Here is a 24,836-nt window from a genome sequence, read left to right on the forward strand (position 1 = left end):
CGATTGAATGAATGAATGAATGAATTGAGTTTTACTTGGTGCAGAGTGTTGTCCCGAGCGCTTGGGAGAGTACAGTACAACAGGTTGGTAGGCATCCCTACCCTCAAGGAGCTTACAATATAGTGGGGGGATGTGTCAAGTGTTTTTAGTCTATCTAAAGTGCTTTCATGTTACTTATAATAATAATAATAATGGCATTTATTAAGCACTTACTCTGTGCAAAGCACTGTTCTAAGCGCTGGGGAGGTTACAAGGTGATCAGGTTGTCCCACGGAGGGCTCACAGTCTTCACCATTTTCCAGGTGAGGGAACTGAGGCCCAGAGAAGTGAAGTGACTTGCCCAGAGTCACACAGCTGACAATTGACGGAGCCGGGATTTGAACCCATGACCTCGGACTCCAAAGCCCGGGCTCTTTTCCACTGAGCCACGCTACTTATCTCATTTTGTTGCCGACTTGTACTTCCCAAGCGCTTAGTACAGTGCTCTGCATACAGTAAGCGCTCAATAAATGCGATTGAATGAATGAATGAATTTTGTCTTCACAACACCCCTGGGAGGCAAGGAGAGGCTGCTATTCAATCAATCAATCAATCAATCAATCAATCGTATTTATTGAGCGCTTACTGTATGCACAGCACTGTACTAAGCGCTTGGGAAGTACAAGTTGGCAACATATAGAGACAGTCCCTACCCAACAGTGGGCTCACAGTCTAAAAGAGTCCATTATGAGCCCCGTTTTATTGATGTAGTAACTGAGGCCCAGAGAGGCTGTATATCCTGCCCAAAAGTCACACAGCAGACCAGTCATCATCATCATCATCATCAATCTATTTATTGAGTGCTTACTGTGTGCAGAGCACTGTACTAAGCGCTTGGGAAGTACAAGTTGGACCAGTGACACAACTGGGGCTAAAACCCCATTCTTCCGAACCCCAGATTCACACCGTAGTTCCTGTAGAGTCACTTGAACTTGAATAATAGTAATGATACTCGTTAAGCACCGTTCTAAGCACTCGGAGACATGATAATTACATCAGACACAGTCCCCATCCTATAACAGGATCACAGTCTAACATGATAATTGTGTCTTCGGAATAGTTTTAGTTTATTTTTCAAAAAAAAAAAACACCCCGCTGTTTGAAATCGCAAATATACATTATCCTGTCCGAAACATGCTTATTTTCTCGAGCCCTTTATCCACCGACTTCTTCTTCATTTGCCTCGTGAAGGGACCGAGAGCTTTTAAAAATCACTGAAGTCTTCCTGCGTGCGGTAGAAGAGGAGATGCAAGTGAAACGTACCTGGGAATTAAATCAATTCAACGCTTTCAGCTCTGGAACACTTGAGCCGTCAAATTGACGGCGAAGGGCTTTCCGAAGCCTAGTTAGCACCCAGAATATCAAAGTATAAGTTCCTATTTTTCCCACGGCAGCATTTTCCAGGGAGAGTCATGTTCTAGGCCTAGCACTATATGGTTAGCTAAATTTAGTGATGGAAATCTACCTTGGGGTCTCTGGGTTGTATATTGCTGCTCTTCATACTTGAAGGAACAGTCAGTGATGAATTTCATCCTTAGGTGTGTATTGGTGTGTGGTGAAAAGGTCCCTGTGGCACTGTACAAATTTACTATTCTATTTATTTTATTTTGTTAATATGTTTTGTTTCGTTGTCTGTCTCCCCCTTCTAGACTGTGAACCCGCCGTTGGGTAGGGACCGTCTCTAGATGTTGCCAACTTGTACTTCCCAAGCGCTTAGTACAGTGCTCCGCACACAGTAAGCGCTCAATAAATACCATTGAATGAATGAATGAATCAATCAATCAATCAATCAATCGTATTTATTGAGCGCTTACTATGTATGGACATGAAAACAAAGACCGTCTGTCCCTTGTCGTTCTGCGTCTTTGCTGTTTGCGGATCGTGGTGCCGTTTTCGCAGCCTCTCAAAGCGGCCGCTCAAAAAGAGTTTTTAAAGGAAACTGTGAAGCTTTAATAACAGGAAACTCTCCGGGCTCAGCAAGGAATAGGAAATTTAATAATAATAATAATAATTGGCATTTTTTAAGCGCTTACTATGTGCAAAAAAAGCACTGTTCTAAGTGCTGGATAGAAGGGCTATGGACAGACTCATGGCTAAGTGGTTCATAATGGTTACTGGAAGGAAATTTAGGGAAGGGGAGTGAGTGTCCCGGGTCATTCATTCATTCAATCATATTTATTGAGCGCTTACTGTGTGCAGAGCACTGTACTGAGCGCTTGGGAAGTACAAGTTGGCAACGTATAGAGACGGTTCCTACCCAACAGCGGTCGTGAGATGGTCTTTCCCTAAATGAATAAGATGGAGGTCAAGGAAAGTAGTTGTTATATGAGCTGGGTGGACCTTGGGCCTGACCCAATCGTGTGATTACTGATGGTTTTAGGTTCTTAATAATTGAGAATCGGCTATCGTGTTGATTAGTCAGGGAAGAGCTCGTTGTGTTCCGTTTTCACCTCACGATTTTCTTTTCGAAAGCACGTTCGCTCTCCACTCGAAAATGGGAGAGAAATGCCTTCATGGGAGGGATATAGAAGCCACGTGGCCTAATAATAATAATTATTATTATGATGATGGCATTTATTAAGCGCTTACTGTGTGCAAAGCACTGTTCTAAGCGCCGAGGGGGTTACAAGGTGATCAGGCTGTCCAACGTGGGGCTCACAGTCTTCATCCCCGTGTTACAGATGAGGGAACTGAGGCCCAGAGAAGTGAAGTCTGTCACACAGCTATTTGGCGGAGCCAGGATTTGAACCCATGACCTCTGACTCCAAAGCCCGCGCGCTTTTCCACTGAGCCACGCTGCTTCTCCTAATGGACAGAGCCTGGGCCTGAGAGTCGGAAGGACTTGGGTTCCAGCGCCGTCCCGTATCTACGGGGTTACCTTGAGCGAGTCACTTCACTTCTCTGTGCCTCAGTTACCTCATCTGTAAAACGGGGATTAGGGCCATGAGCCAATGTAGGACAGGGCCTGTGTCCAACGTGGTGACCTCGTAACTGCTCCAGCGCTTAGCACAATGCTTGGCACGTAGTAAGCGCTCAGCAGCATTAAAAAAAATGCAATCTGCACTATGGTGTGTCTGTCTGGTGAACGAGTTCGGGAGGGGGAGATTTCTGATTTCTCCAGTATCGCTATTCCCGATCTGGAGCAAGGGTGGGGGGTGTCCACTCCCCCCCGGTCCCACCCCAAGACCACCCAATTCAGGGGCCACTCAGCAAGTGTAGAAACCGATCAATGAATGAGTGGTATTTATTGATCACTTAAACGTGTGCAGAGCACTGTACAAATCACCTGGGAGAGTACAGTACAGTGGAGTTGGTAGATACGTTCCCTGCCCGCACTGATGAGCTTTTGGTCTAGAGGGGGAAACTGATAACTAATATAAATGAGTAAATTACCAATTAATGATGAATGGCATTTATTGGTCACTTAAACATGTGCAGAGCACTGTACGAATCACTTGGGAGAGTACAGTACAGTGGAGTTGGTAGATACGTTCCCTGCCCGCAGTGATGAGCTTTTGGTCTAGAGGGGGAAACTGATAACTAATATAAATGAGTAAATTACCAATCAATAAATGAATGGCATTTATTGATCACCTAAACGTGTGCAGAGCACTGTACGAATCACTTGGGAGAGTACGGTACGGTGGAGTTGGTAGATACGTTCCCTGCCCGCAATGATGAGCTTTTGGTCTAGAGGGGGAAACTGATAACTAATATAAATGAGTAAATTACCAATCAATGAATGAATGGTATTTATTGATCACTTAAACGTGTGCAGAGCACTGTACGAATCACTTGGAAGAGTACAGTACAGTGGAGTTGGTAGATACTTTCCAAGCCCGCAGTGATGAGCTTTTGGTCTAGAGGGGGAAACTGATAACTAATATAAATGAGTAAATTACCAATCTATAAATGAATGGCATTTATTGGTCACTTAAACGTGTGCAGAGCACTGTATGAATCACTTGGGAGAGTACAGTACAGTGGAGTTGGTAGATACGTTCCCTGCCCGCAGTGAGCTTTTGGTCTAGAGGGGGAAACTGATAACTAATATAAATGAGTAAATTACCAATTAATGATGAATGGCATTTATTGGTCACTTAAATGTGTGCAGAGCACTGTATGAATCACTTGGGAGAGTACAGTACAGTGGAGTTAGTAGATACTTTCCCTGCCCACAATGATGAGCTTTTCGTCTAGAGGGGTTAACTGATAACTAATATAAATGAGTAAATTACCAATCAGTGAATGAATGGTATTTATTGATCACTTAAACGTGTGCAGAGCACTGTACAAATCACTTGGGAGAGTACAGTACAGTGGCATTGGCAGATACGTTCCCTGCCCGCAATGAGCTTTTGGTCTAGAGGGGAAAACTGATAACTAATATAAATGAGTAAATTACCAATCAATGAATGAATGGCATTTATTGATCACTTAAACGTGTGCAGAGCACTGTACGAATCACCTGGGAGAGTACAGTACAGTGGAGTTGGTAGATACGTTCCCTGCCTGCAATGATGAGCTTTTCGTCTAGAGGGGTTAATTGATAACTAAAAAAATGAGTAAATTACCAATCAGTGAATGAATGGTATTTATTGATCACTTAAACATGTGCAGAGCACTGTACAAATCACTTGGGAGAGTACAGTACAGTGGCGTTGGCAGATACGTTCCCTGCCCGCAATGAGCTTTTGGTCTAGAGGGGGAAACTGATAACTAATGATGTAAATGAGTAAATTATGGATAGCACATACAACATAAAAGAGAGAGGGAGTTGGGGAAAAGAGGGCTTCGTCAAGGAAGGCCTCTTGGAGGAGGTGTTACCCTAATAAGGCCCATTGTCTGTCCTCCCCCCTTTTAGACTGTGAGCCCGCTGTCGGGTAGGGACTGTGTATATATGTTTGTACATATTTATTACTCTATTTATTTATTTATTTATTTATTTATTTATTTATTTTACTTGTACATACCTATTCCATTTATTTTATTTTGTTAGTATATCTGGTTTTGTTGTCCGTCCTCCCCCCTTTTAGACTGTGAGCCCGCTGTCGGGTAGGGACCGTCTCTGTGTGTTGCCAACTCGGACTTCCCAAGCGCTTAGTCCAGTGCTCTGCACACAGGAAGCGCTCCATAAATACGATTGATTGATAGTAAGCGCTTAATAAATGCCATTATTATTATTATGAAGTCACAACTTCTCTGTTCCTCAGTTACCTCATAGTAAACGCTTAATCAATGCCATTATTATTAATATTATTATATTATTATTATTATTACTTAACTTCTCTGTGCCTAAGTTCCTCATCCGCAAAATGGGGATGAAGACCTCCTTCCCTTCCCCACAGCACCTGTATATATGTATATATGGTTGTACATATTTATTACTCTATTTATTTATTTATTTATTTATTTTACTTGTGCATTTCTATCCTACTTATTTTATTTTTTTGGTATGTTTGGCTCTGTTCTCTGCCTCCCCCTTTTAGACTGTGAGCCCACTGTTGGGTAGGGACTGTCTCTATGTGTTGCCAATTTGTACTTCCCAAGCGCTTCGTACAGTGCTCTGCGCATAGTAAGCGCTCAATAAATACGATTGATTGATTGATTGATTGATTGTAAGCCCCCCATGGGACAACCTGATCACCTTGTAACCTCCCCAGCGCTTAGAACAGTGCTTTGCACATAGTAAGCGCTTAATAAGTGCCATTATTATTATTATTATTATTATTGATGGATTGATCCAAATTGGAGGCCCCTTTAGGCGGTACCGCCGGTGGGCGGCAGGGGGCGCGGCGACCTCCCCGCGCCCCACGTGGCGCCACCTTCGCGAAGTCCCGCCGGCGGGCGGCAGGGGGCGCCGCGCCGCCCCAAATGGCGCCGCCTTTACGAAGTCCCGCCGGCGGGCGGCAGGGGGCGACAGGGGGCGGCGACCGCCCCCTGCCCCCATTGGAGCCACCTTAGAACGATCCCGTGGCTGGACGGCAGGGGGCGGGGCCTGAGGGGGGGCGGGCGCCTGTGATTGGCCGGCGCTCGTCCCGCCCTCAGCGGCGCTGACCAATGAGCGGCGCCGCTGCGGGCCCGGACTTCCCACCCCTTTCATTCATCCATTCCGTCGTATGTGCTGAGCGCTCAGTGCGTGCGGGACGCTGTACTAAGCGCTCGGGTGGGGGCAAATCGGCAACAAACGGACTACCCGACGAGGGCCGATGTGGGGGCCCAGCCCCGCCCCTCGCTAGCCACCGGGACCGTCCAGCTAGCCAGCACCAGGTGAGCAACGGCTAATAATAGTAATGGCATTGATTAGGCGCTTACTATAATAATAATAATAATGATGATGGCATTTATTAAGCGCTTACCATGTGCAAAGCACTGTTCTAAGCGCTGGGGAGGTTACAATGTGCACAGCACAGTTCTGAGCCCGGGTTTGGGGAGGGCCACGAGGAAAGGGGAGGAGGCTGTTGCTCTCAGGCCTTCTCCCCCCCCCCCCCCAAATGGGGGGCTGGAGGGGGCTGGGGGAGACCCCCCCCCTCCCCAAAACCACCACCCCCCGGCTGCCGGCTAGAAAACACCCGCTTTTAGCTGCAATCCGGAGAGGCTGCTTGTTTCTGGGCTCCCAGGTTTCCCCTGGCCAAAGCGTTTATTTGTGATAGTGATAGTGGTAATGGTGATAATGGTAATGATAATAATGGTGGTGATAATAGTAGTGATGATAATGGTAATGATAATAATGGTGGTGATAATAGTAGTGATAATAATGGTGATAATGGTAATCAATCAATCAGTCGTATTCAGCGCTTACTGTGTGCAGAGCACTGCATTAATCGCTTGGGAAGTACAAGTTGGCAACATATAGAGACAGTCCCTACCCAACAGTGGGCTCACATGATGGTGATAATAGTAATGATAATAATGATGATGATAATGGTAATGATAATAATGATGATAATGGCAATGATAATAATGATGATAATGGTAATGATAATAATGATGATAATGGTAATAATGATGGTGATGATAATGGTAATGATAATAATGATGATAATGGTAATGATAATAACGATGATAATGGTGGTGATAATAATGATGATGATAGGAGTGATAATGGTGATGATAATGGTAATGGTAATAGTGATGATAGTAGTGATAATGGTGATAATGGTAATGATAATAATGATGATGATGATAGTAATGATAATAATGGTGGTGATAATGGTAATGATAGTGATGATGATAATAGTAATGGTGATGATGATGATAATAGTAATGATAATAATGGTGGTGGTGATGATGATAATAGTAATGATAATGGTGGTGGTATTAATGATGATAATAGTAATGATAATAATGGTGATTATAATGATGATAATGGTGATGTAATAATGGTGATGATAATGGTGATGATGATGATAGTAGTAATGATAATGATGCTTATAATGATAATAGTAATGATAATGATGATAATAGCAATGAAAATAATGATAATGATGATGATAATAGCAATGAAAATAATGATAATGATTATGATAATAGTAGTGATGATGATGATGATGGTATTGGGGAAGCGCTTACTCCACGCCCCGCACTGTTCAAAGCGCTGGGGTGGATGCAAGGGAATCAGGCTGTCCCACGTGGGGCTCACGGTCTCAATCCCCATTTTGCAGATGAGGGAACGGAGCCATGAATAAGAATAATGGTATTTAAGTGCTCACTCTGTGCCAAGCACTGTTCTAAGCGCTGGAGGAGATACAAGGTGATCAGGCTGTCCCACGTGGGACTCTCAGTCTCAATCCCCATTTTGCAGATGAGGGAACTAAAGCACTTATAATAATAATAATGGTATTTGTTAAGCCCTTACTATGTGCTAAGCTCTGGGGGAGATAGAAGGGAATCAGGCTGGCCCCCGTGGGGTTCACAGTCTCAATCCCCATTTTGCAGATGAGGGAACTGAGGCACGAATAAGAATAATGGTATTTGTTAAGTGCTTACTATGTGCCAAGCACTATTCTAAGCTCTGGGGGAGATAGAAGGGAATCAGGCCGTCCCGCGTGGGGCTCACAGTCTCAATCCCCATTTTGCAGATGAGGGAACTGAGGCACGAATAATAATAATGGTATTTGTTAAGCGCTTACTATGTGCCAAGCACTGTTCTAAGCGCTGGAGGAGATACAAGGTGATCAGGCTGTTCCACGTGGGACTCTCAGTCTCAATCCCCATTTTGCAGATGAGGGAACTGAAGCACGAATAATAATAATAATAATAATAATGGTATTTATTAAGCGCTTACTATGTGCTAAGCTCTGGGGGAGATAGAAGGGAATCAGGCTGTCCCACGTGGGGTTCACAGTCTCAATCCCCATTTTGTAGATGAAGGAACTGAGGCACGAATAATAATAAGGGGATTTGTTAAGCGCTTACTATGTGCCAAGCACTATTCTAAGCTCTGGGGGAGATAGAAGGGAATCAGGCCGTCCCACTTGGGTCTCACAGTCTCAATCCCCATTTTGCAGATGAGGGAACTGAGGCACAAATAATAATAATGGTATTTGTTAAGTGCTTACTCTGTGCCAAGCACTGTTCTAAGCGCTGGAGGAGATGCAAGGTGATCAGGCTGTCCCACGTGGGACCGTGAGCCGCAATCCCCATTTTGCAGATGAGGGAACTAAAGCACTAATAATAATAATAATGGTATTTGTTAAGCGCTTACTATGTGCTAAGCTCTGGGGGAGATAGAAGGGAATCAGGCTGTCCCACGTGGGGTTCACAGTCTCAATCCCCATTTTGTAGATGAAGGAACTGAGGCACGAATAATAATAAGGGGATTTGTTAAGCGCTTACTATGTGCCAAGCACTATTCTAAGCTCTGGGGGAGATAGAAGGGAATCAGGCCGTCCCACTTGGGTCTCACAGTCTCAATCCCCATTTTGCAGATGAGGGAACTGAGGCACAAATAATAATAATGGTATTTGTTAAGTGCTTACTATGTGCTGAGCACTGTTCTAAGCACTGGAGGAGATACAAGGTGATCAGGCTGTCCCACGTGGGACTTTCAGTCTCAATCCCCATTTTGCAGATGAGGGAACTGAAGCACGAATAATAATAATAATAATGGTATTTATTAAGCGCTTACTATGTGCTAAGCTCTGGGGGAGATAGAAGGGAATCAGGCTGTCCTACGTGGGGTTCACAGTCTCAATCCCCATTTTGTAGATGAAGGAACTGAGGCACGAATAATAATAAGGGGATTTGTTAAGCGCTTACTATGTGCCAAGCACTATTCTAAGCTCTGGGGGAGATAGAAGGGAATCAGGCCGTCCCACTTGGGTCTCACAGTCTCAATCCCCATTTTGCAGATGAGGGAACTGAGGCACAAATAATAATAATGGTATTTGTTAAGTGCTTACTCTGTGCCAAGCACTGTTCTAAGCGCTGGAGGAGATGCAAGGTGATCAGGCTGTCCCACGTGGGACCGTCAGCCTCAATCCCCATTTTGCAGATGAGGGAACTAAAGCACTAATAATAATAATAATGGTATTTGTTAAGCGCTTACTATGTGCTAAGCTCTGGGGGAGATAGAAGGGAATCAGGCTGTCCCACGTGGGGTTCACAGTCTCGATCCCCATTTTGTAGATGAAGGAACTGAGGCACGAATAATAATAATGGTATTTGTTAAGCGCTTACTATGTGCTAAACACTATTCTAAGCTCTGGGGGGGGAAGAAGGGAATCAGGCTGTCCCACGAGGGGTTCACAGTCTCAATCCCCATTTTGCAGATGAGGGAACTGAGGCACGAATAATAATAAAGGTATTTGTTAAGCGCTATGTGCCAAGCACTGTTCTAAGCTCTGGGGGAGATAGAAGGGAATCAGGCTGTCCCACGTGGGGATTACAGTCTCAATCCCCATTTTGCAGATGAGGGAACTGAAGCATGAATAATAATAATAATAATAACAATAATAATAATAATAATAATAATGGTATTTGTTAAGCGCTTACTATGTGCCAAGCACTGTTCTAAGCTCTGGGGGAGATAGAAGGGAATCAGGCTGTCCCACGTGGGGCTCACAGTCTCCATCCCCATTTTGCAGATGAGGGAACTAAAGCACGAATAATAATAATAATAATGATGGTATTTGTTAAGCACTTACTATGTGTTAAGCACTGTTCTAAGCTCTGGGGGAGATAGTAGGGAATCAGGCTGTCCCACGTGGGGCTCACAGTCTCCATCCCCATTTTGCAGATGAGGGAACTAAAGCACGAATAATAATAATAATAATGGTATTTGTTAAGCACTTACTATGTGTCAAGCACTGTTCTAAGCTCTGGGGGAGATAGAAGGGAATCAGGCTGTCCCACGTGGGGCTCACGGTCTCCATCCCCATTTTGCAGATGAGGGAACTGAGGCCCAGAGGATAATAATAATAAATAATGGCATTTGTTAAGTGCATACTGTGTGCCAAGCACTATTCTAGGCACTGGGGTGGATGCAAGGGAATCAGACTGTCCCACGTGGGGCTCACGGTCTCAGTGCTCATTTTGCAGATGAGGGAATGAGGCATGGAGAATAATAGTAATTATGGCATTTATTAAGCACTTACTATGTACCAAGCACTGTTCTAAGCACTGGGGTAGATAGAAGGGAATTAGGTTGTCCCACGTGGGGCTCACAGTCTCAATCCCCATTTTGCAGATGAGAGAATTGAGACACGGAGAATAATAATAAAAATAATAATAATGATGGTATTTAAGCACTTAGTATGCGCCAAGCACTGTTCTAAGCGCTGGGGTCGATGCAAGGGAATCAGGCTGCCCCACGTGGGGCTCACGGTCTCCACCCCCATTTTGCAGATGAGAGAACTGAGGCATGGAGAATAGTAGTAATTAAGGCATTTTATTCAGTCATTCGTATTTATTGAGCATTTACTGTGTGCAGAGCACTGTACTAAACGCTTGGAAGGTACAGTTCGGCAACAGATAGACAATTCCTACCCAACAACAGGTTCACAGTGCTTACTATGTGCCAAGCGCTGTTTTAAGCCCTGGGGTAGAGACAGGTTAATCGGGTTGGACACCCAGGTGGGGCTCACAGTCTCCATCCCCATTTTGCAGATGAGAAAACTGAGGCACGGAGAATAATAATAATAATGATAGGATTTGTGAAGCGCTTACTATGTGCCAAGCACTGTCCTAAGCGCTGGGGTAGATGCAGGGGAATCAGGCTGCCCCACGTGGGCCTCGCAGTCTCAATCCTCATTTTGCAGATGAGGGAATGAGGCACAGAAAATAATAGTAATTATGGCATTGGTTAAGCACTTACTATGTACCAAGCACTGTTCTAAGCGCTGGGGTAGATAGAAGGGAATCAGGCTGCCCCACGTGGGGCTCATGGTCCCAATCCCCATTTTACAGACAAGGTCACTGAGGCCCAGAGAAGTGAAGTGGTTTGCCCAAGGTCACACAGCAGACACGTGAGTCCCAATAATAATAATAATAATAATAATAATGGCATTTTTTAAGTGCTTACTATGTGCAGAGCACTGTTCTAAGCGCTGGGGGGGTTACAAGGTGATCAAGTTGTCCCATGTGGGGCTCACAGTCTTAATCCCCATTTTACAGATGAGGTAACTGAGGCTCAGAGAAGTTAAGTGACTCGCCCAAGGTCACCCAGCAGACATGTGGTGGAGTCGGGATTCGAACCCAGGACCTCTGACTCCAAAGCCCGGGCTCTTTTCACTGAGCCACTCTGCTTCTCAGGTGTTTACACTGTTTACCCAGGTGTGTGCCGTTCCTTTCATTTGGACGGAAAATCTGAAGAGCCCTCCGAGTAGCTCTTCATTTTTATTTATTAATTGGTGTAGGAAGGCAGCTCCCGAATGGAAGCAGCAGTGAGGAAAATCGCCCTCCTGCCAGAGCTTCGGTTTGGCCTGGTAGACTCGATCCACGTTTTGGACGGAATAGCGGACTGTAACCGGGAATATCGGATGGCGACAAGTTGCTTTGATCCCAGGGGGCTCTGGCCGGATTCAGAGGTCCAATCTTAATCACCTCTGTGGTTCTGGCATCTTCATGCCGTCATCTGGCCCGGGGAAAACATTCCTGGTTTCGCCGTGTGCCGGGAAATCTGCGCAGCCCCACGTTTTTGGGGTGACAGACCGTGAGAGGTTCCAGTTTGGGAGTCGTGAGCTTGAAATTTTAAGTCGGACTGCCGAAGGACGTGGCTCTGGTTAGGTCTGTAGTAACTCCACCTGCAAGCAGAAAAGCAAACATCCCCCCCCCACCCAAAAAAAATGCAGCTTCTGCACTGACATTAATGATTTATTCATTCAATTATATTTACTGAGCGCTTATTGTGTGCAGAGCACTGTACTAAGTGCTTGGAAAGTACAATTCAGTGGAGTTTGGAGACTCTTCCCCCCCAAAATCACACATTAATGATTTATTCATTCATTCAATTATATTTACTGAGCGCTTATTGTGTGCAGAGCACTGTACTAAGTGCTTGGAAAGTACAATTCAATGGAGTTTGGAGACTCTTCCCCCCAAAAAAATCACACATTAATGATTTATTCAATTATATTTACTGAGCGCTTATTGTGTGCAGAGCACTGTACTAAGTGCTTGGAAAGGGAGTTTGGAGACTCTTCCCCCCCCCCCCCCCAAATCACACATTAATGATTTATTCATTCATTCAATTATATTTACTGAGCGCTTATTGTGTGCAGAGCACTGTACTAAGTGCTTGGAAAGTACAATTCAATGGAGTTTGGAGACTCTTCCTCCCCGAAAATCACACATTAATGATTTATTCATTCATTCAATTATATTTACTGAGTGCTTATTGTGTGCAGAGCGCTGTACTAAGTGCTTGGAAAGTACAATTCAATGGAGTTTGGAGACTCTTCCCCCCCAAAATCACACATTAGTGATTTATTCATTCATTCAATTATATTTACTGAGCGCTTATTGTGTGCAGAGCACTGTACTAAGTGCTTGGAAAGTACAATTCAGTGGAGTTTGGAGACTCTTCCCCCCCAAAATCACACATTAATGATTTATTCATTCATTCAATTATATTTACTGAGCGCTTATTGTGTGCAGAGCACTGTACTAAGTGCTTGGAAAGTACAATTCAATGGAGTTTGGAGACTCTTCCCCCCCAAAATCACACATTAATGATTTATTCATTCATTCAATTATATTTACTGAGCACTTATTGTGTGCAGAGCACTGTACTAAGTGCTTGGAAAGTACAATTCAATGGAGTTTGGAGGCTCTTCCCCCCCCCCAAAATCACAGGGAAGAGGGGTTAAATTTATACTGACATTGATTCATTCAGTTATATTTACTGAGCGCTTATTGTGTGCAGAGCACTGTACTTAGTGCTTGGAAAGTACAATTCAGTGGAGTTTGGAGACTCTTCCCCCCCCAAAATCACACATTAATGATTTATTCATTCATTCAGTTATATTTACTGAGCGCTTATTGTGTTCAGAGCACTGTACTAAGTGCTTGGAAAGTACAATTCAATGGAGTTTGGAGACTCTTCCCCCCCCCCCCCCCCCCAATCACACATTAATGATTTATTCATTCATTCAGTTATTTACTGAGCGCTTATTGTGTGCAGAGCACTGTACTAAGTGCTCGGAAAGTACAATTCAGTGGAGTTTGGAGGCTCTTCCCCCCCAAAATCACAGGGAAGAGGGGTTAAATTTATACTGACATTGATTCATTGAATTATATTTACTGAGCACTTATTGTGTGCAGAGCACTGTACTAAGTGCTTGGAAAGTACAATTCCATGGAGTTTGGAGACTCTTCCCCCAAAAAAATCAAAGGGAAGAGGGGTTAAATTTATCCAGGAATGTGTCTCTATTGGTCGGAGCAACTCGAGGAAAATGTTGTTGCCACTGCTGTCATCTCAAGGCTGGGCGAGGAGGAATTTTAAACCATCTGATACGGTCCTATCCACATTGATTCTCCGACAGATTCCCTCAAGATGTCGATCCGTATTGTTGGATGGAAGAGGGAGAGCATTCCCAGCCTGGCTAATCAGAATAAACCAGAGCCCTCCTCCTCCCTGCAAAAGCAGTAATCGTTGCCGTGATGTTTTGCTGGGCTCTGTGCCAAGCGTTCTGCCCTGGAAAGAGACAAGATATTCAGGTCGAACCCAGTCCCCGAACTACCTAGGGCTCCCTGTCTTAAGTAGGAGGGAGAACAGGTATTTCATCCCCCTTGGACAGTTGAGGAAACAGAGAAGTAAAGCGACTCGCCCAAGGTCACACAGCAGGCAAGTGGCAGCATGAGAAGCAATGTGGCCTCATGGGTAGAACTTGGGCCTAGGAGTCGGGACCTGGGTTCTGATCAATCAATCAATCAATCATATTTATTGAGCGCTTTCTGTGTGCAGAGCACTGTACTAAGCGCTTGGGAAGTACAAGTTGGCAACATATAGAGACAGTCCCTACCCAACAGTGGCCTCACAGTCTAAAAGTCTAATCCCATCCCATCCTCCCCATCCCCCCCGCCTTACCTCCTTCCCCTCCCCACAGCACCTGTATATATGTTTGTACATATTTATTACTCTATTTTACTTGTACATATTTATTCTATTTATTTTATTTTGTTAATATGTTTTGTTTTGTTGTCTGTCTCCCCCTTCTAGACTGTGAGCCTGCTGTTGGGTAGGGACCGTCTCTAGATGTTGCCTTTTTGGACTTCCCAAGTGCTTAGTACAGTGCTCTGCACAAAGTAAGCGCTCAATAAATACGATTGAATGAATGAATGAATGTTGGGTAGGGACCGTCTCCATATGTTGCCAACTTGTACTTCCCAAGCTCTTAGTACAGTGCTCTGCACACAGTAAGCGCTCAATAAATGCAATTGAATGAGTGAATAATCCCAGCTCTGCCACATTTCTGCTGTGCGACCTTGGGCTAGTCACTTAACTTCCGTGCCTCAGTTACCTCATCTGTAAAATGGGGATTGCTACCGTGAGCCCCATGTGGGACATGGACTGGTCCAACGTCTCTATGTGTTGCAAACTTGTACTTCCCAAGTGCTTAATACAGTGCTCTGCACACAGTGAGTGCTCAATAAATACAATTGAATGAATGAATGAAGTGTATTTATCCCGGCACTTAGTACAGTGCTTGGCACATAGTAAGCGCTTAACAAACACCAGAAAATAAATGAATAAGTGGCAGAGTCGGGATTAGAAATTGGGTCTCCCGAATCCTGGGCCTGGACTTTTTCTGTTAGGTCTCACTGCTTCTCAACCGCACTTCCAGAGAACGACCATCCATCGTATTGGTTCAATCAATCAATCAATCAATCGTATTTATTGAGCGCTTACTGTGTGCAGAGCACTGGACTAAGCGCTTGGGAAGTACAGTGCCTGTGGTGTGCAGAACACTGCGCTAGGCCCTTGGGCGAGTGCAGTAGAATTGATAAGCATGATCCCTGCCCTCGAGTAGTTTACAGTCTAGTGGATAATAATAATGGCATTTATTAAGCGCTTACTATGTGCAAAGCACTGTTCTAAGCGCTGGGGAGGTTACAAGGTCCGGTTGTCCTACAGGAGGCTCACAGACTTCATCCCAATTGAGCACTTACTGTGTGCAGAGCACTGTACTAAGCACTTGGGAAGTCCAAGTTGGCAACATATAGAGACGGTCCCTACCCAACATTGGGCTCACAGTCTAAAAGTCTAATCCCATCCCAGGGACTGAGGCACAGATGAGGGAACTGAGGCACAGAGAATCAATCGTATTTATTGAGCACTTACTGTGTGCAGAGCACTGTACTAAGCGCTTGGGAAGTACAAGTTGGCAACATATAGGTACAGTCCCTACCCAACAGTGGGCTCACAGTCTAGAAGGGGGAATTTAAGTTAACAGAGAATTTAAGTGACTTGCCCAAAGCCACACAGCTAATTGGCAGAGCCGGGATTCGAACCCATGACCTCTGACTCTTTCCACTGAGCCACGCTGCTTCACCGAGTCCCTCCCAATCCCAGCCCAGAATCCGGCGGCCCCTCTCTTTTAACGGAGCATCGAGCCGGTCTCGTTTAATTGGGGTGTTTTGGTTTTAGTCACAAAACGGAGCTCCTCTTCAGTCGTTTCTGATGTTTGTTGTGGTGGTGTGCTCTCCCAAGCGTATAGTACGGCAGTGTGCACACGGTAAGCCCTCAATAAATACGGTTGACTGACTGACCGATAGCGGGGCCGGGAAGCGGGACGTGAATTCCCAGACCAAGGTAGCCCACTTCATTGTTGGAGCTCACGAGGAAAACCCCGAAGGATTAAAAGGGCGGCGGGCGCTTCTGTCTCAGCTTTTCCCAAGGATGACAGCAGTCGGGAGACCCCGTGAGCTTCAATCCCTCCCCTGTGCTTTGGCTGTTATCGCGTTCATCCTAGTGATTAGCGTTATTCAGTGGAAAGAGCCCGGGCTTTGGAGTCCGAGGTCATGGGTTCGAATCCCGGCTCCACCACAAGTCTGCTGTGTGACCTTGGGGAAGTCACTTAACTTCTCCGAGCCCCAGTTACCTCATCTGTAAAAATGGGGATTAAGACGGTGAGCCCCACGTGGGACAACTTGGTCACATTGTATCCCCCCCCCAGCGCTTAGAACAGTGCTTTGCACATACTAAGCGCTTAACAAATGCCATTATTATTATTATTATTATTATTATTAATGTTAATATGAATCCATTAATTGGGAAGCAGTATGGCCTAGTGGGTGAAGCATAAACCTGAGAGCCAGAAGACCTGGATTTTAATCCTGGCTCTGCCACTTCCCTGCTGTGTGACCGTGGCCGAGTCACTTGGCTTTTCCGGGCCTCAGTTTCCTCAGCCGCAAAAGGGGGATTCAATACCTGTTCTCTCTCCTGCTTAAACTGTGGGGCCCATGGGTATGTATATATGTTTGTCCATATTTGTTACTCTATTTATTTTACTTGTACATATCTATTCTATTTATTTTATTTTGTTAGTATGTTTGGTTTTGTTCTCTGTCTCCCCCTTTTAGACTATGAGTCCACTGTTGGGTAGGGACCGTCTCTATATGTTGCCAACTTGGACTTCCCAAGCGCTTAGTCCAGTGCTCTGCACACAGTAAGCGCTCAATAAATACGATTGATGATGATGATGATGATGGATGTATCCAGCCTGATTAACTTGTATTTACCCCAGTGCTTGACATACTAAGTGCTTAACAAATAACAGATGAAAAAAAAAAAGTCCACCACCCTTATTGTGCCTGCAGCAAAGTGGAGGTTGCCCCGAGGGGTTTGAGGACACACCAAGGCCAGCTGGGCCCCACCTAACTTGCCCCCAGTTTATCTCAGGGTAGCCCTTTCTAGTGTTGGGGGCTAGTGTGCTGAAAGAGGGACAGAAGTACGGAGCAACAAGTTCCACTCCATTTTCAGCCGGTGTTTTTCCCTGCCATTCCAGCTCATGGGAAGGAGGGATGTGGCTCTGGCATTGGCTGTCACCCAGAGGTGAACTTCACCCTCGGTGACATCGTCCTCAGACGCAAAGGACAACCGTGTGTATCATCTGTTGTCGTGCTCTGCTGCTGTAAACTACCCCTCTAAACAAAGCATTTTTGCTGGGTTCGAAGTTAATCGAGCAAGGCGACTGAGTGGAAAATCACGGTTATTATCAACAACCCAGAGGTTTTCACATGGTGAAAGATACAGCGCAATTAAGAACATTGTTCCAGGGTTATTGGGGGGTTTTTGGTCCTGTGACCACCAACTAGAATCTGTTTCAGCGCTTGATTAGAACGAATCCCTTGCAAATTGGTTGACATCAGTTGCCTGCCGGGGCCCGAAAGATTGCAAAATGCATTTACCGAGTCGGGAAGCTCTGCATCTATTTACAAAAATGGCAAGGAAGAATTGCCGTTTCAGTTGACGGGCACTGTTTAGAGACATCAGTGGTCTTGAATGCGTTCAGTATCTCCAAACCTGTCCAGATTGCAAGTTCTTTGGTGGGGATCGTGTCTACAGTAGTATTTATTGAGTGTGTACTGTGTACAGAACACCGTACTGAGCACTCAGTCTGGCCAATCTATTGTACCGTACTCTCCCAAGCTCTGTGTGATGCTCTGCACGTAGCTGTTGTCACTAAATACCGCCGATGGTTTGATTTGTGCCATGATGCCTGGGCAGCCTTATAGCCCTCTTCAGCTTGTTTATTCAACCATGCATCCAGTGATTTATTTTGATCACCCTAGTGGTAAATATTTTCATGTTTGTCTTTCTTGTTAGAGCGTAAACACCTCGAGGGCAGAGAACCTCCTCACTTGGTTGTTTTGTGCTTTCCCAAGTGCTCAGTATAATGCCCTGAATCCAGTGGGTGCCCAATCAGTGCCATGATGACTATTACTTTTTCTAGTTCTAAGGAACAGTGTAAATTTGTTCTGGGCAGGGAACGTATCTGCTAATTCCGCTGTATGGTACCCTCCCAAGCGCTTAGTACAGTGCTCTGCACGTAGTAAGTAAGCAACTTTTTACTCCTTAAGAGAGTTGACGTCCAGATTCAAGTAGAGGAAAGCGGTTGGCTGAAAATTACATTCGGGGCTAAAACTACGAACGTTTTTATTGGTGAAATTGAAGGTGCCGGCTTCACTTATTCTCAGTGGGACGTAAATCCAAGTGTGTGGTGACACTCTTGATTGTGATTCAGGGGGGAAAAAAAAGGTGGATATCTTAAAGAATGGAAAGTGGTCCTATTTATACCAGACTAGAGGGTTTTCAGAGAAGCAGTGCGGCCTAGCAGCAAGAGCACAGGCCTGGGAATCAGAACACCTGATTCTAATCTCAGCTGTGCCACTTGTCTGCTCTGACTTTGGGCAAGTCACGTCTGTGACTCAGTTACCTCACCTATAAAGCGGGGGTTCATTGCATTTACCGAGCGCTTACTGTGTGCGGACCACTGTACTAAGTGCTTGGGAGAGTACAGCGCAACAGAGTTGGTAGAAATTATGGATGTGAACCTCAGGGCTTTGGGGCTGAGGGTGGGGTGAATAAAGGAAACAAAACAGGGTGATGCAGAAGAGAGTGGAAAAAGAGAAATGAGGGCTGAGTCAGGGAAGGCCTCTTGGAAGAGATGTACCTCCAATAAAGCTTGGAAGGTGGGGAGGGTCACTGTCTTGGCAGCGTTTCTAGACTGTGAGCCCACTGTTGGGTAGGGACTGTCTTTATATGTTGCCAACCTGTACTTCCCAAGCACTTAGTACAGTGCTGTGCACACAGTAAGCGCTCAATAAATACGATTGAATGAATGAATGAAAGTGTACAATGAAAACGACCGATTGAAGTAGAGGAAGACCTCCTCTGCCCTCTCCCGACCCTCCTCTCCATCTGACTCGGGTTGACGAAGACTGAGCTCGCTCGAGGATTTTGGAATCTGTGGATTCAAAGTTGTTGGGCGTGGCGTGATGTCATTTTCCACCCCGGCACCAGGGAATCGATGACAAGTCGCTCAAACAGCGGGGCAGGAGGGAGAGGGGAGCAGCCGTGTCCTCCGTTTTCCTGGGAGGGGGCTCGGTGGAGAGTGGAATGAATTCGCCCTCACACAGCTCTCCGCCCGGGAACCAGGTGCCAGCTCTGCTTCAGCTGACGCGCTCATCCAAAGAACATGCACATTAGCCCCTCTTCTCCCCCCCCCAGGCTGGGTCTCTTTTGAGACAAAATACACCACCACCTGAGGCCTAATGGCTAAACAAACATCCCCCAAAACTCTGGCCAATCTTTCTACCTAAATGGGCTCTGCTGGGCACCGGGAATGAAGGAAATTTTGATTCAGTGAGCCCGGAGCGCCGGTTCTCAGGCGGTCAGCCATGCTGGCTTCAGGCAGCTGTATATAATAATAATAATAATAATAATAATGGCATTTGTTAAGTGCTTATTACGTGCAAAGCACTGTTCTAAGTACTGGGGAGGATACAAGGTGATCAGGTTGTCCCACGGGGGGCTCACAGTCTTCATCCCCATATTCCAGATGAGGTAACTGAGGCCCAGAGAAGTTAAGTGACTTGCCCAAAGTCACACAGCTGACAAGCGGTGGAGTCGGGATTAGAACCCATGACCTCTGACTCCCAAGCCCGGGCTCTTTCCACAGAGCCAAGCTGCTTCTCTGTAGACGGAAATGCAGCCTGCAGGGAGCTAGCCAAGCTCGTTATAACTCTATTTCCCCTTATCAGACTCGATTCCTCCGGCAGCCTCGGCATAGCGCGTAGAGGTCAGGGGCGGCACTGGAAACTGGTATTGAAACCGTCCATCGTATTAAGGTCGGAGATCCCATTTCATGACTTTAGGCCGGCCGGCTGAAGTCTGGCCACCGAATCGATAGATGGGTTGAAAGTATCAATCGAACGCCTTCTGCGGGCAAAGTACTGCACTGGGAAAGGAATAGAATATGAAAATATGTACAAAAGTCGTGAGTGACTAGAACCTTTAGAGAAGCTGCGTGGTCTGGTGGATAGAGCCCGGGCCTAGGATTCAGAAGGACCTGAGTTCTAATCCCGGCTCTGCCACTTGTTTACTGTGTGACCTTGGGGAAGTCACTTCGCTTCTCTGTGCTTCAGTTTACCTCGTCTGCAGAATGGGGATTAACACTGCGAGCCCCCTGTGGGACATGGACATTTTCCAACCCGATTAGCTTGTAGCTACCCCAGCACTCAATACAGCGCCTGACACTTAAATACCATGTAAAAAAAAATGAATCAGTATGCCATGGCCTGTTAGTGGGGGCTCGTCCTTCACTCTGTCAGCCAGGACAGCCTCGGGTGGGTCAGGGCTGCCCTGGGGGATGTTGTTCCAATGGACAAATGCCCCAGAATTGGGATGGTACAGGCCCAGCTCTGCCACCAATCTGCTTTATGGCCCCCAGCCAAACCACTTAACTGCCCCAGGCCTCAGTTTTCCCTGTCTGTAAAATAGAAATAATAACACCTTCCTCTCCCTGCCCCTCAGGGATGTGGTGAGGATGAAATGAGATCACTGACTTGAAAGTGCTTTGGGGAAATATTTTTTCCCATTTCTTAGGGTAGCCCGGCACGTCCAGACACCTGGCTGCTCTCACTCGCTTGAACCGCCCACGCTTTTCCCATTTGGACCGAAGTGTGCTCAGTTCCAGCTTATTTCTGGTCCCAAGGCGTTCTGGAATTCAGCACTTGGGACTTCCCCGACTGCAGCGAGGCTTTAATCCTATCATCCCTCACTGGTTGGTCACTGAGGGGGCCAAGGAAGGACTCTCAGATGTGTCCAACCCGATTACCTGGTATCTACCCCAGCGCTTGTACAGTGCCTGCAACATTATAAGCACTTAACAAATGCCATTGGGGGAAAAAAAAAATCAGAGGATGTAGAATGAGCCAAGGCGACAGCACAAAATGGGCTGGCCTCATCGATAGGCTGGCCGCCAGGGAACCAGGCACCCCCAATTCTGGAGCAGATTAGACTGAAAACTCTTTGGGGGCAGGGAATGTGTCTGTTATTGCATCGTACTCCACCACGCACACGCTCTGCACACAGTAACGGCTCAAAGACTACAACTGACTCATTGACTAAAAATCCAAGACTGCCCCAGCCAAACTGGGACTTACGTTCATCTCGGACCGTGATATGTGAGCTTCCGGGCTCCGACCTTTCTTCTCCATCCAGTGGTGCTGTAGAAAGCAGGCGTTTCCCATAGTTGGGCAGCCTTCCAGGTGACACTTAGGAACCCCGGGTGGATGGGGAAGTGTCGTGGGTTTAACCTACCCCAGGCTTGGGGCCTGAGTCCCACTCCAGTCTCCGCCCCACCCTCTACTTGGTATATTGCTTGCTATTAGGCTGTGCAGGTAAAGGGCTTATATGGCATCCGGTATCACAATAACCGAGAACATGTGTAATGTAAAACAAGGGTGTGGTTGCGTGTTTGTTCAGCAGAAAGGGTTCAGGGGAGAGTTTAATAGCCTCGCCACTACGGGACTTAAAAACGCTCCTTCAACTTCCACCAAATCAACACGGAAGTAAGGTGTCTCGATGGCTTCCTCCCTCTCAGAACGGCTCTGTACTGAACGATTCTGCCTCCTCTAGAAAGCACCGAGTTCCAGTTGCCCTCCTGGTCACCCGTACTCATGGCTAAGGGTGGACCATCCAACCTCCCTAACTTTCCCCCTCTAGTAGTGGTGGCATTTATTAAGTGCTTACTATGTGCAAAGTACTGTTCTAAGCGCTGTTTTTTTTTTATTACGCACTGGGGAGATAACAAGGTGATCAGGTTGTCCCACGGGGGGCTCACAGTCTTAATCCCCATTTTACAGATGAGGTAAATGAGGCACAGAGAAGTTAAGTGACTTGCCCAAAGTCACACAGCTGACAATTGGTGGGGCTGGGGTTTGAACACGTGACCTCAGACGCCAAAGCCCGGGCTCTTTCCACTGAGCCACGCTGCTTCTCTAATAACCTATTTCTCATTCCAAAGAGAAGAATTTCATCCACCTAGAGACGTAATCCCTTAAGGAGAATATCCCAACGTAGGGAAAATGGCCGTTTATCTTCAGGAGGTTTTTCTTAAAAGAAGCCTTTGTCCACAGTGAAGTTTAGCTGACCTTTCCCCAAGCTTTGGCATGATCTTAAAATGCATTTTCGCTCCGTTGCCCTTTGGAACTGAGCGGTTGCCATTTGAAGGGTATAGGCGAGCTCTCGCCTACCAATGCTCATCACAGCCAGGGAAGGAGATGACATTCAAAGTGACGTAAATTGCTGGAGGGAGGTGGACGGGGAGCTGGTGGGATGGTAATGAGTTCGAGGTTTCATGTATATCCAGACCTCATCTGTCATGTCCCGGGAATCGCATTTGGAAGGTAATGTAGTCCCCTGGTATCAGGCCAATAAATTCTGGGATTTGCTGGGGAGATTTTTTTTCAAAAACGCGGTGTGGTGAGGAGAGTGGGGGGTGGATTCCTTCTTTCTTTATGGTAATAATAATGATGGCATTTATTAAGCGCTTACGATGTGCAAAGCACTGTTCTAAGCGTTGTTAAGCACTTGCAACAGTCAAACCACTGTTCTAAGTGCTGGGATAGATGCAAGTTAATGGGGTGGGGCATAGCCTCTGTCCCACACAGGGCTTACAGTCTGAATAGGAGGGAGAACAGGCATCTCACCCCCATTTTTCAGTTGAGGAAACTGAGGCAAAGAAAAGTTAAGTGACTTGGCCACGGTCACACAGCAGGCAAGCTGCGGAGCTGGGATTAGTACCCAGGTCCTCTGACTCCCAGGAGTGTGCTCTTTTTTACTTGACCATGCCAATTGTGTCAGGAGGGGAACAGTGAGGATGGAGTCAGGGGAGGATCCTCTGATCCCACGGTATCCGGGACGTCTCAGCCCGCACAGGTAACCGGCGGGCTTCCGATAAGCTCCAAGGAACAAGGATGACGGCCAGGCAGGTGGGGGAATTGGGAAAGTTCCCCGAAGAGCTGCCTGACCCTATTTTATTCCCCCCCCGGCTTCTCCTCTCCCAATTCGCCCCTCTTTGTCAATAATTTTACATCTGTTTCCCACATTCAAATGTCAGCTTCCTGTGGGCAGGGAGTGTGTTCTCTGGTTCACTCTCAATGTTCTCAATATATGGTTCACATATATACACCTGTATATATGTATATATGTCTGTACATTTTTATTACTCTATTTATTTTACTTGTACATTTCTATTTATTTTATTTTGTTAGTATGTTTGGTTTTGTTCTCTGTCTCCCCCTTTTAGACTGTGAGCCCACTGTTGGGTAAGGACTGTCTCTATATGTTGCCAATTTGTACTTCCCAAGCGCTAAGTACAGTGCTCTGCACAAAGTAAGCGCTCAATAAATACGATTGACGATGATGATGAAGGGCTTAGTACAGGGCATTGCCCCCATTGCGTGCTCAGGAAATGCCATTCACCTCTACTACTGTTGCTTCTGCTGCTACCACCATGGCACAGGTGGGTATTTATGTACATATTTATTACTCTATTTATTTTATTTGTACCCATTTATTCTATTTATTTTATTTTGTTAATATGTTTTGTTTTGTTGTCTGCCCCCCCCTTCTAGACTGTGAGCCCGCTGTTGGGTAGGGACCGTCTCTATCTGTGGCCAACTTGTACTTCCCAAGCGCTTAGTACAGTGCTCTGCACACAGTAAGCGCTCAATAAATACGATTGAATGAATGGGTGAATATAGTAGGAAAGACAGAGGCTGCCAGGATGGTTCACACACCAGACTGCCTGGGCTCTGTCCCAGCTGATCCAGGATGCTTGGTCAATCAATCAATCAGTCAATCAATCAATCAATCAATCAAGTACAAATTGGCAACACATAGAGACAGTCCCTACCCAACAGTGGGCTCACAGTCTAAAAGGGGGAGACAGAGAACAGAACCAAACATACCAACAAAATAAAATAAATAGGATAGAAATGTACAATTTAGGTGAGCTAAGAGGAAGAATGTGACCTAGAAGCCGTTTGGTCTAGTGGAAAGAGCTCAGGCCTGAGGGTCAGAGGGCCTGAGTTCTAATCCCGCTCCGCTGCTCACCTGTTGTTTGCCCTGAGTAAGTCACTTCGCTTAGGGGTGACCCTGGCTAACGGACGGAATATCAACTTCCCTTCTCTGCACCTCATTTTATAAAGGTCTCAGCACTTAGTTGTGGTCTCTGTGGTCTCTCTATCCTTGCTTTCGGGCTGGACTCAGTTGACCTGGTATCAGAATGAGTCGTAAAGATTGAGCGATCCGTGAGTGAATGTGATGTCTGTCGAGCATGGAT

At 46.0% G+C, this 24,836-nt stretch overlaps 1 protein-coding gene across 8 annotated transcripts in view; it reads left to right on the plus strand.

The window, feature by feature from the left end:
- The window catches only part of DLG2 (discs large MAGUK scaffold protein 2), a 793,095-nt gene that overhangs the window by 649,525 nt on the left and 118,734 nt on the right, over positions 1-24,836 (plus strand). The window contains exon 1 of one of the 8 annotated variants that reach the window (XM_038761632.1): positions 6,191-6,309. The exons of the other annotated variants lie outside the window; for them this stretch is intronic. The gene's annotated coding sequence lies outside the window, so the exon portion shown is untranslated. Of the gene's footprint in view, positions 1-6,190; positions 6,310-24,836 lie in introns of those variants that run through there. 8 annotated transcript variants of the gene reach the window in all.

This window comes from Tachyglossus aculeatus, chromosome 20 (genome assembly GCF_015852505.1).
Source record: "Tachyglossus aculeatus isolate mTacAcu1 chromosome 20, mTacAcu1.pri, whole genome shotgun sequence".
Classification (NCBI taxonomy): Eukaryota; Metazoa; Chordata; class Mammalia; order Monotremata; family Tachyglossidae; genus Tachyglossus; species Tachyglossus aculeatus.